The sequence below is a fragment of the Molossus molossus genome, unplaced genomic scaffold, assembly GCF_014108415.1.
Source record: "Molossus molossus isolate mMolMol1 unplaced genomic scaffold, mMolMol1.p scaffold_m16_p_1, whole genome shotgun sequence".
In the NCBI taxonomy this organism is placed as follows: Eukaryota; Metazoa; Chordata; class Mammalia; order Chiroptera; family Molossidae; genus Molossus; species Molossus molossus.
This window is the reverse complement of record NW_023425344.1, coordinates 127,559,033-127,571,305: the sequence shown is the minus strand read 5'-3', so window position 1 is coordinate 127,571,305 and position 12,273 is coordinate 127,559,033.

The window sequence follows — 12,273 nt, the reverse complement described above, 5'->3', positions numbered from 1 at the left end:
CGTCCTGAACATCACAGTGGTAAATATAGGTCTCATACACAGTAAGCATTTGAAAGTTTTTCATTCATTGGCTGACTAAATTAATGAATAAATACATCCTTCCTAGCAACAACTCTTGCTAATAATAGACCATTCTTTCTAAAATAACTAAATTTTGCTCCCTCAATAATTTTTGAGGGAGGCAAGTATTTTGGTTACAAAAGATTTCTGTATATAAAATAATATAGTTGAGATTTGAACTAAGTTATAATTAATATTAGTTATTATTAATGGTGCATGCATGATTGTTGTATTTTTTAAGTACTGTATATTTAGATAGGGTAGGTGAAAGCAAGGTTTGCCTCAAATGAATTAATTAATAATTATCACAATTATGTAATGCTCAAATATCTATTAATTTACCATCAGGTAAATTAATTTTCAGTTATCTAGAGTTAGAAGGAAAGCTATATTTGCCAGCTGAGAAATGATAGTCTTCTGTTTCAAAAACATGGAAGTTGATTTATCGTGATCATTTCTATCTGAAAGGAAACCTTATTAGGATCTACTTGTGTTCAATTAATAAAAAAAAAATCTATCTGGCATCAAAGCTAGAATGTTAAAATACCAAAGTATTTCTATACATTTAGGACCAATGATATTACTTGAGATTTTAGAAAAGCAGTGTAAGCAATGCCATTCAAGCAGCAATTCAGTCAAACCTGTGCACTTTGAGTGTCTATTTTATGAGTCTAATTACTTCCAAATAGCCAACAACTGCCAGGCACTGTGTTAAGTTCTAGAAACAAAAAGATAAACGAGAAACCGCCCTAAAGAAATATTCATCCTAGGCTGAGAAATAGATATAAAAACACATTTAGTATGCTATAGGTACATCACAGAGACACAAAGAAGGTAGTCCCAAACTCTGCCAGGAAAGAAGGTAGAGAGAGGTAAGGAAGAAAATAGAGCTTAAACAGTGTTTCACCTAGGAGGGAGCACAGAGTTGGGTCTTAAAAATGAGTCATATTTTGTCAAATAAAAGGAAAACTGTTATTGGTGGGTGACTAATATGTCTTAGGCATGGGAGAACAAGAAAATGTTTTCATATGCACCCTCTAAAGTATCCAAATTTAATTATGTTTAGTATACTTGTAACATTGAATATATCATAATTTGATTATTTAGAACTTTAAAATATCCTAAATAATGATGTTCCTAGGTAAAGGAATTTTTTTTGTTTTATTTTTTGAAGCAGAAAGCTCTAGAAGTTTTCTATGACCTGGCAAGTCATACGAATGACCTTTACTCATTCAGATCTAGAACAGTCCTTGCTTGACAAGAGGTGAACAAATATCCTATACCCCAGAGAAAAGACATTGTGTGCAAGTCAACTGGAGAGTTCTGTCAGCAGAGATGCCAGGATCCTACGCCTGCTTTCCATGAAGAACCCTGGCTATGCTTGACCCTGGGGAGAAGAAATTGCTACACATTAGTCATTCTGAATACTGCTGTAAAGAACACACCTCAGTGCAACCTCTCAGGGAAGAAACTTGGCAAGGTGTATCGAAAGCTTAAAAGAGTGTTCCCTTTAACCCAGTAATCCAATATCTAGACTCAAAATTATTAAAAATGTGGACTAAAATGTCAACAAAAATATTATTAATGAGGAATTATTATCAAAAAACAATATAAAAATAATTAGAAACAACCTTATGGTCCAAGAGTTAGGTTATGATTGTGTAAATTATGAAACCTCCATAAAATAAAGCATTATATTCTCATTAAAAGTGGTGTTTATGAAGAGCTTGATAAAACAAGAGAAACTGTTCATGATATCATGCTTAATTAAGAAAAATAAGTCCAGCCCTGGCTGGTTTGGGTCAGCGGTTAGAGCGTCGGCCTGTGGTCCGGAGAGACCCGGGTTCGGTTCCCGCTAAGGGCATGTACTTCCGTTGCAGTTTGTCCCCGGCCCTGGTTGGGTTGTGAGGGTGGCAACCACTTGATGTGTCCCTTTCACATGAATGTTTCTCTCTCTCTCTCTCTCCCACTCTATCTGAACAAAATATAAAAAACAAAAAACAACAACAACAAAAAAAGAAAAATAAGTCCATGGTCGTGTATAAAGCATTATCTCAATTGACCAATGATGCCTCCTGCTGGCTTTGCTGACTTTCCCTACACTTGCCAAGAGCCTCCATACTGCAGCATCTTGTCTGTGTGTCAATAACAAGTGACTCACAAGAAGTGAGCACTAGATGAACAATTTTAGATAAATAAATTAAATCTGTAAGCAATACATATCTAGGGTGTCCCCCCAAAATGTATACACAATTTGAATGATCATGAGGTCAGTGTTTATGAACATACAGTTTATATTCAATGCCATCTCTCGGCTTGCCGGGATCCATGCAACACCATGAACTTACAACCACACCCTGGTTGGAATGAGAGGGAGCTTTGCAAGAGAGCAAATGTTCTAGATTTTTGGACGCAGTCTCATTTATTTGCAGCTTGTTACCCCCAAGTTACAAGCAAATTTATGTAAATTATGTCCTTGAGATGGCATTTCTGCAAACTGTACACCCTAGCTTTGTCTCTTGCTTTAAGGGAAGAGCCTTTGAAGCCAAAAGATAACAAACCCTTATTCACACACAAATGAAGCCCTCAAAGCATCTGGGTGGGCCAGGTTTCTGAGAATGCATTAATACAAGATTGAGAGTACATTAACACAAAATTACAAAAGATCCATCTTCCAACCCCCCAACCCCACAATTCAAAATTTAAAAGAATGTACAGAAATGAATAATCTCTTTTTTTTTTTTTATCAAAGCCCGTTTTCAAACCCATGTTCGTTCATGTCCAGGCACTGCGGATAACGCAAAGCAATGGAATAGCAAACATCAAGAATCATTTCGTTCAGTATTTGTGCACATTCTCTTTCAGTAGCTGCCCTCAGTTCATCAAGTGTTGCCAGGTTTGTATCATAAACTTTATCTTTTATGTATCCTCATAAAAAAGTATAGTGGATAAATTTTCTTTGTTCAAAACTTACTCTGGCTTCACTCATTATTTCAAATCAGTTAATCCTGAAAAGGAGTGAGAATTAAGTGAGTTATCACCTTTTAAAGTATGTATACATTTTTGGGGAGCACCCTGTATATTTCCCATAACAGTTGGATGAATTAAAAGTATAATTCATTAAGAGATGTCTGCTTATCAGTTTCTCAAGTGCATAGTACAGTTTTGAGAATGATGCAAATACATTCATTACTTTTCCCTCACCCTACCAGTCCCTTGCCACCTACAAGTCCCTTCAAAGAATTCCTTGGGGCAGGGGTGTGAGTACAAGCCAGTTTACTGTCACATCTCCCACCATGCCCTTCAAGATGTCCTTGGTCACTTAAACACTTCACCATTCTGCAGGTTCTGCTTTCCAGTTGGGTTTTCCCATCCCAAACAAGCCTCAGGGTGAATATTTATAAGGGAAATACAACACTTTTATTATGAATTGGACCATCTTTTAGCATAATACCAATGTTCTAAAAGAGTCACTGTCTTATTCTTCTCACCTTTACTAAAGATCTATTTTTGTTATGTAACATCACGTTTATGGGCTGGTGCTACAGAGGATTGAGAATTGAAGGAAGGAAGACAACCTTCATTGTCATGAATGCAAATGTCTTGTGAACCAACTAGGAGATTTATATGCCCAAATAGTAACATCATAAATCATGTTCTACTGTTCTTACATATACATTTTTTTCTATTTTTTACAATTGGCATATAACATTTTTAAACAATTGAAAGCTGGTTGACTTCATCCCCCCAAAATTTTCAACATCCTTCTATATTAGTCCACAAGCATATTAAATGAGATCCATCAGTCAGTTCCCTGCTTCTATGTCTCTGGATCTATTTTGTTCATTAGATTCCAAATATAAGTAAGATAATGTGATATTTGTCTTTTCTGACTGGTTCATTTCACTCAGCATAATACTCTCCAGGTTCCTTGTGCTGTCTCAAAGGGTAAGAAATCCTTCTTTTTTTACAACTGCATAGTATTTTATTGTATAAGTGTACCACCGATTTTTTATCCACTCTTCTACTGATGGGTCCTTGGGCTGTTTCCAGATCTTAGCTATTATAAATAATGCTGCTGTGAACACAGGAGTACATATATTCTTTCTGATTGGTGTTTCAGGATTTTTAAGGTATAATCCTAGAAGTGGGATCACTGGGTCAAAGAGAAGTTTGATTTTTAATTTTTTGAGGAAACTCCATACTGTTTTCCATAGTGGTTCCACAAGTCTGCATTCCCACCAGCATGTACTAGGGTACCCTTTTCTCCACATCTTTGCCAGCACTTGTTGTTTGTTGATTTGTTGATGGCAGCCAATCTAGCAGGTACAAAATGATACCTCATAGTCGTTTTAATTTGCATCTCTCTGATAATTAGTGGCTGAACACTTTTTTATATGTCTCTTGGCTCTCTGTATGTCCTCTTTGGAGAAGTGTCTATTCAGGTCCTCTGCTTATTTTTTAATTGGATTGTTTGTCTTTCCTTTGTTGAGTTGTATGAGTTCTTTATATATTTTTGAAATTAACCCCTTATCTGACATATCATTGGCAAATATATTCTCCCATACAGTAGGTTCCCTTTTCATTTTGATGATGGTTTATTTTGCTGTGCAGAAGCTTTTTAGTTTGATGTAATCTTTTTTGTTTATTTTTTTCCTTTGTTTCTTCTGCCCTAGGAGATGTATCTGGAAAAATTTTGCTACATGAGATGTTTGAGATTTTGCTGTCTATGTTTTTTTCTAAGATTTTATGGTTTCACAACCTACAATTAAGTCTTCATCTATTTTGAGGTTTTTCTTGTGTATGGTGTAAATTGGTGGTCTAATTTCATTTTTTTGCATGTACTTGTCCAATTTTCCCAACACCACTTATTGAAAATACTGTCTTTACTCCACTGCATGCTCTTACCTCCCTTGTCAAATATTAATTAAGCAAAATGGTATCAATGATCAAATGGATCAATTCTCTGTTCTCTGTTCTGTTCCATTGATCTATATGCCTGTTCTTGTACCAGTACTAGGCTGTTTTCATTATAATAACTTTGTGTTATAATTGATATCTGATATTGTGATCTCTTCAACTTTGTTCTTCTTTCTCAAGATTACTGCAGCTATTTGGGGTCATTTTTGGTCCCATATTAATTTTTGGATTATTTGTTCTAGATATGTGAAATATGCTGTTGGTATTTTAATAGGGATTGCATTGGATCTATTGATTGCTTTGGGTACTATGGACATTTTAATGATGTTAATCCTTCCAATCCATGAACATGGTATATGCTTTCACTTGTTTGCATCTTCCTCTACTACTTTTTGAAATATGTTATACTTTTCTGAGTACTGGTCTTTTTACTCCCTGGTTAAGTTCATTCCTAGGGTTCTTAGTTTTTTGTTGTTGTTGCAATGATAAAAGGGATTGCTGTTTTAGTTTCTCTTTCACAGAGATCATTATTGGTATATAAAAATGCCATCAATTTCTGAATGTTGATTTTGTATCTTCTTGTTACTTTACCAAATTCATTTATTAACTCAAGGAGTTTTTTGGTGGGTTCTTCTTGTTTTCTATGTACAAAACATCATCTCATCTGCGAATAATGACAGTTTTACTTCCTCCTTTCCAATTTTGATGCCATTTTTTTTCATCCTAACTGATTGCTATGGCTAAGACTTCCATTACTATATTGAATAAGAATGATGAAAGTAGACATCCCAGTCTCGTTCTTGTTCTTAAAAAAATACTTACAGGTTTTGCCAATTGAGTATTGTGTTGCCTTTAAGTTTGTAGTATATAGCCTTTATTATGTTGAGGTATGATTTCTCTATTCTCATTTTGCTGAGAGTTTTTATCAAAATTGGGTGCTGAATTTTCTCAAATGCTTTTTCTTCATCTATTGAAATGTCAATTGATTTTAATCCTTCATTTTGTTTATGTGATGTATCACATTTATTTTTTTTTTATAATATATTAGCAGCCTTGCATCCCTGCAATAAATCCCACTTGGTCATTGTGTTTGATTGTTTAATATATTGCTGGATTCAATTTCCTAATATTTTGTTGAGGATTTTGGCATCTATGTTCATCAGGAATATTGCACTGTAATTTTCTGTCTTTGTAGTGTCTTTATCTGGTTTTGGAATTAAGATAATGCTGGCCTCATAAAAAGAGCTTGGAAGTCTTTTGTAAATTTTTTGGCATAGCCTGAGGAGGATAGGTATTAGGTCTGAATGTTTGATAAAACTCCCCTTCAATCTATCTGGTTCAAGACTTTTTTTGCAGAGAGTATTTTTTTTTTTTTTACTACTTTAAATTCATTAGTTGTTATCAGTCTATTCAGGTTTTATGATTTATCCTGATTGAGTTTTATAAGATTGTATGTTTCTAGAAATTTTTCCATTTCTCCCAGATTGTCTAATTAGTCAGCATATAGTTGTTCATAGTATCTTCTTACAATCTTTTGTATTTCTGTGGTGACAGTTGTTATTTCGCCTCTTTCATTTCTAATTTTATTTATTTGTGTCTTCTCTCTTTGTTTCTTGATGAGTCTGGCTAAAAGTTAATCAATCTTGTTTATCTTTTCAAAGAACCAGCTCTTGGATTCATTGATCTTTTGTATTGATTTTTTTTTTAACCTCTATGTCATTTATTTCCACTCTGATCTTAATTATTCCCCTTCTACTCCTTACTCTGGGTTTTTCTGTTGTTCTCTTTCTAATTATTTTAGTTGTAGGGTTATATAATTTAATAGAGATATTTCTTGTTTTTTGATATATGCCTGTTATGCTATGTACTTCCTTCCTCTCATGACTGCTTTTGGAGTTGTGTGTTCATTTTCATTTGTTTCCAGGAAGTTTTAGATTTCTTCCTTGATCTCATTGGTAACCCATTCATTGTTTAATGACATGCTATTTATTCTCTATGTATTTTAATATTTTTTAGTGTTTTTGTTGTTGATTTCTAGTTTCATGCCATTGTGATCTGAGAAGATTCTTGATATGATTACAACTTCTTGAGCTTGTAGAGACTTATTTTGTGTACTAACATGTGGTCTATCTTTGAGAATGTTCCATGTGCACTTGAGACAAATGTATATTCTGCCACTTTGCAGTAAATTGTTCTGTAAATGTCAATTAATCCTTCTGATCTAGTGTTCATTTAAGGACTCTGTTTCTTTGTTGATTTTGTGTGTGTGTGTGTGTGTGTGTGTGTGTGTGTGTGTGTGTGTGTCTGAAAGATCTACCCAGTGATATCTGTGGGGTGTTAAGTCCCCTACTATGACTGTATTGCTGTTTATCTCTCCCTTAAAGTCCTCCAAATCCTTTTTTATTTAATTAGGTGCTCCTATATTGGATGCATATATGTTTACCAGGGTTATATTCTCATGTTGGATCGATCCTTTTAGTATTATATAGTGGCCTGCTTTGTCTCATGGCCTTTGCTTTGAAATTTATTGTGTTATATATAAATATTGCTATCCTTGCTTTTTAAAAATTATTATTATTTCCTTTTGCATGGAAACGTTTTCTCCACCCCTTCATTTTTATTCTGTGTGATTATTTTTATCTGAGGTGGTTCTTTTGTAAACAGCATATATAAGGGTCATGTTTTCTTACCCATTCAGTTACGCTATGTCTTTTGATTGGAGCATTTAATATAGTTACACATAAGATTATTATTGATAGCTACTTATTTATTGCCATTTTTATTCTGTATGCCTATGTTCTTTTATATAGTTCTTCTTCTTACAGTAGTCTCTTTAACATTTTTTGCATTGCAAGTTTGATGGTAATAAACTCATTTTGCCCTTTTTTGTGTGTGGGAAGTTCTTTATTTCAACTTCACTGTCAATTGATATCCTTACTGGATAGAGTACATTGATTTTTTTTATCTTTGCTATTCATTAGTTTAAAAACTTCATGTCATTCCCTCTGGCCTCTAGTGTTTCTGTTGAGAAATCAGCTGACATCCTTATGGGGGCTCCTTTGTAGGTCTCTCTCTCTTGCTGCCCTTAATATTCTCTCTTTGTCTTTAACATTTGCCATTTTAATTATGATGTGTCTTGGAGTGGATTTCTTTGGGTTCATCTTGACTGGTACCCTCTGTGTTTCCTACACTTATTTGGTTTTTTTCTTCACCAGTTTAGGAAAGTTTTCTGTCATAATTTCTTTAAACAGTTTCCCTATCCCTTGCTCACTTTCTTCTTACTCTGGTACCCCTATGATGTGGATGTTTTTCCATTTAATATTGTCCCAAAGTTCTCTTAAACTGTCCTGATGTTTTTTTTTTCTTTCTGCTGACCTAATTGAGTGTTTTTTCCTACCTTGTCTTCTAATTAACATATCTGATCCTCTGTTTCTTCAGGCCTGATTTTAATTCCTTCCAGTGTATTCTTGATGCAGATATAGTATACTTCATTTTTGCCTGGTTATTATTCATAATTTCTATGACTTTTTTCATGCTGATGTAGTTCCCACTAAGTTATTTGTAGTTCTCACTAATGTTCTTGTAGTTTTTATTACATTTCTTAGAGTTTTCACTAAGTTCCTTGAGCATATTTATAACCATTACTCTGAACTCTATGTCTGATAATTCCATCTCATTTAGGTCTTTTTCTGGCTAATCTTTTTTTTCTCTAATTTGGAGGCTGTTTCTTTGTCTCCTTATATTAGTTATTTCTTTGTATTTATATCTATGTCTTAGATATAACTGCTCTGGCTCCCAATCTTCATGAAGTAAGCTTTTGTGTTAAGTGTCCTATGGGACTCAGTGGTGTGATCTCCTTGTACGACTAAGCTGTATGCTCTAGGAGTGACCTTTTTGTGGGTTATTTGGGCTCTCCTATTGTAATTGTGTCTTGACTATTATTGTCCCATTCCGGTGTGAGATCTCCTCTCAGGCTCAGCTACAACCACATTGTGTGAGCTGTTGTACAGGTGCTGACAGGAGAAATCAAAACCAAGCCAAACAAACAGGAACATACGAAAGATTCTGAAAACAACAGCAAAAACAACTACAAAACAGAAGAGAATTAGGAAAGAGAAAAGAGAACAAAGAGAGAAAGAAACAACAAAGAAAGAGAGAAAAGGACAATATTGGTAAGAGTAAAATAAAAAATAATAAGAATACTGGAAAAGAAAGGGGATTCTGAAAGGAAAGAAAGGAGAGCAAAAATAAGGTACAGAGTAGGAAAATGTAAACTAAAAAGAGACAAGAAGACAAAGAAAGAAAGAAACATTATGTAAAAGTTAAAGGAAGAGAGGGAAAGGTAAAGCAAAAAAAAAGATGGGTAAGAAAAGGAAGCAGGCCAGTAAGAGATATGAAAGAAGCAAGAGAGAAAAAGAACAAAAAATATTAACAATAATAGTAACACCAAAGCAATAAAGAAGAAAATATTGAAAAAAGAACAACAGAAAAAGCCAGCCAAGTGAAGTTCATCTGGGCAGATTATGTTGTTTGAGGCTTACTGTTTTGTATGCTGATTTCAGGCCTCTTGGGATTTACTTTTGTGTCAGCCAATGTCAGGAGCTGTCCAAGTTTGACTCTCGGCATCCTGTTGTAGCTGCGGTTTGTCTGAGGCTCTCTGAGGACTGCCTCCACATGTCAGCTACTTCATCTCTCCTGTTAGTTTGCCTGGCTTTCCTCCAGTATATTCCAAGAAGAGTCTTTAGGGTGGAGCCAATCTAACATAGCAAGGGCTAGTGGGCCCCCTGCTTAGAGATTACACAGTTAGGCACTCAATAAGAGGAAGTTAATCTTTGCTTTAAAGCCAAACTTCTCAGTCTCCACCTTATCCTCCAACTCTACTTCTCCCTAAGGTGGCCTGGTGCCAGTTCAGGTTGGATACAGCCTGCCACTTGGATAAAACCTGCCACTTTTTCTGGAGAAGTTTCAGCTGCCTGGGCTCATGGGATTGATCAAAATACTTTGTAGTTGAGAATGTTGCCAACCTAGTCCACAGGAGGGGGATAAGAATTTTCTCCTAGTCCCAGACAATAGCTTCTAAGAGTCTTACCCTTGGAATGACCTACTCATAGCTGTTCTTTTGACCCCCACTGAATTGCATCCAGTGGGGTTATTTGGGGTTTCATAGAACTGACCCAAACTATTTCCTGTTAGGGGTGGTGTTCCCAGCCTGCAGAAGTGGAAGATGTGCTCTATCTCTCCTTCCCAGGACTGGCTGGCTGAACTCACAGGGAACATGGATCAGGCACCCAACAATGCAGTCACAAAGCCCAGCTCTCACTTGTCTGTCTCCTAATATAAGCTTTTTGGGGGGATGCCATGGGACATTATCCAAAAAATACCCTGTTCTGCAAGGACCTGGTGTCCTTGCACCACAGGTCCAAGCAGAAGCATTTACAGGGTCAGCCCCACAGAGGACTCTGATCTTTCCACATGGCTGGTCTCAGTAAAGCTGGGGTCAAGAACCCCAGCTCTACTTGCACTTCTACCTCTCTTCAGTGTGGGTCAAATATCTTTGATTTGTCTTGCTGCCAGCTCCACAGAGTGGAGCAGTCCTGGTGGCTCCAGAGGTGGGGGTATGAGTTCCAACCCCACACTTGAGGTGGGAGAATTCTCTCCCCATTTCCCATGCCACACAGTTTAGTTGCTATCTGGGGCTCTGCACAATGCATTTCAGGAAAGTAGAGTGTCCCTCAGAGTCACCATTGGGTGCAGCCCTAAGGCCCCTTTGGGGTTTTTTTTTTTTTTTTTTTTTTTTTTTTGGAGACAAACACTGCAGCACAGCCTTTCCAACAGTCAGAGCCCAGGGTGAACTTCTCTTCCTGGGGCTGCCACCAATAGGCGTGCTCTTTAGTTGAGAAGGTATAGTATCCTGCCTCCCAGGCAGACGGAGTTCCTGTGGATTCCTCTGCCCAGTGCTGCGTGGGCTCTCCTTCCAGTCTCAGCTGCTCCAGGTTTGGGATTCCTGCGTGGGAATGCTAGCCCACACTCCCAAGGGGAGGGATCTTTGCACTCACTATCACTTGAGCCTATCAGCTGAGCACCAGCTCCAGGGGGGGCTCCCCCTTTCCACAACTCCCCCTCTCTTACCAGTTTCTACATTGTTTCTTCAGTGCTGCTTAGACAATGTATGTCCAATCAGCTATACTTCTCTTGTTTTTTTAAGCTGACCATGCATTATTTTAGCTGTAAATCCAGTCCACTGGGAACTAGGGCAAGCGACCTCCAGTTATGCTACAGCCATCTTGCCCTTGAGGCTATTGCTTCTTAAATAGGAAAGAGATAATGGTGCCTTGGATCATCAGAGTATAACTGATAAAAACTTGTCACACCTACAATAAAGGTTGAAAGTGAAGCTGTAAGATTCAGTGTAGATAAGATTTCAACTAAGACAGAAGGAGAGAAATCTAAGATAAACAACTGGAAAGCAGCTGTTTCCATGGCTGGGACATTAAAACGATGGGAAAATAGGGATATAAGTAAGAACTCAGTGTTGTACTTATTTGGTTTGAGATACATATAGACATTTAAGTAGAGTGCTTAATAGAGAGTTATTTATAGAGTCTAAAGTTGGGTATAGAGGTTATAGCCAAAGATATAAATTGGCAATGATCAGTAAATAGATGATATTTAAAGCTATGGAACTGAATGAGATAATAGGCAATGTATAGAGATGGAAAAAAAAAAAAATGGTCCCAAAACTGAGCCTGAGAATACTTGAATGTTTACAAGTGGGTTTCTCTAAAGAAAAAGCAGCAAAAGAGTTCAAGAAGGACTGGCCAATAAGAAAAGGGGAAAACCAGGAAAGTGAAACATGGAAATCAAGTCACAAAATGCATCAAGGAAGAGAGCATAGACAACTATGTCAAATGCTGCTGTAAATCAGGTAAGATGATGACCAAAAATGAACCATTGGGATTAGCAACATGGAGGTCATTGGTGGTGATCTTGATAATGAAATTTTGGTGAAATGATATAGGCAAAAGCCTGATGAAAAGAATACAAAAGTAAACATGTTCGGGGGAAACAGAATTAGAGACAGTGTAAGAAAACTCTCAGGAGAGAAACAGAGTAGTAGCAATAGGAGAAATGGTCTCTAGAGACTGTTGTTTTGCTTTGTTTTGTTTTTTCCTAAAATGAGAGAAATAATTACATATTTGTGTATTGATGTGAGAATCCACTGGTAAAGAAAAAGTGATGATGTAAGAGAGAGAGGAAAATTGTTAGAACAATTTCCTCATTTAAGAGAGGGCA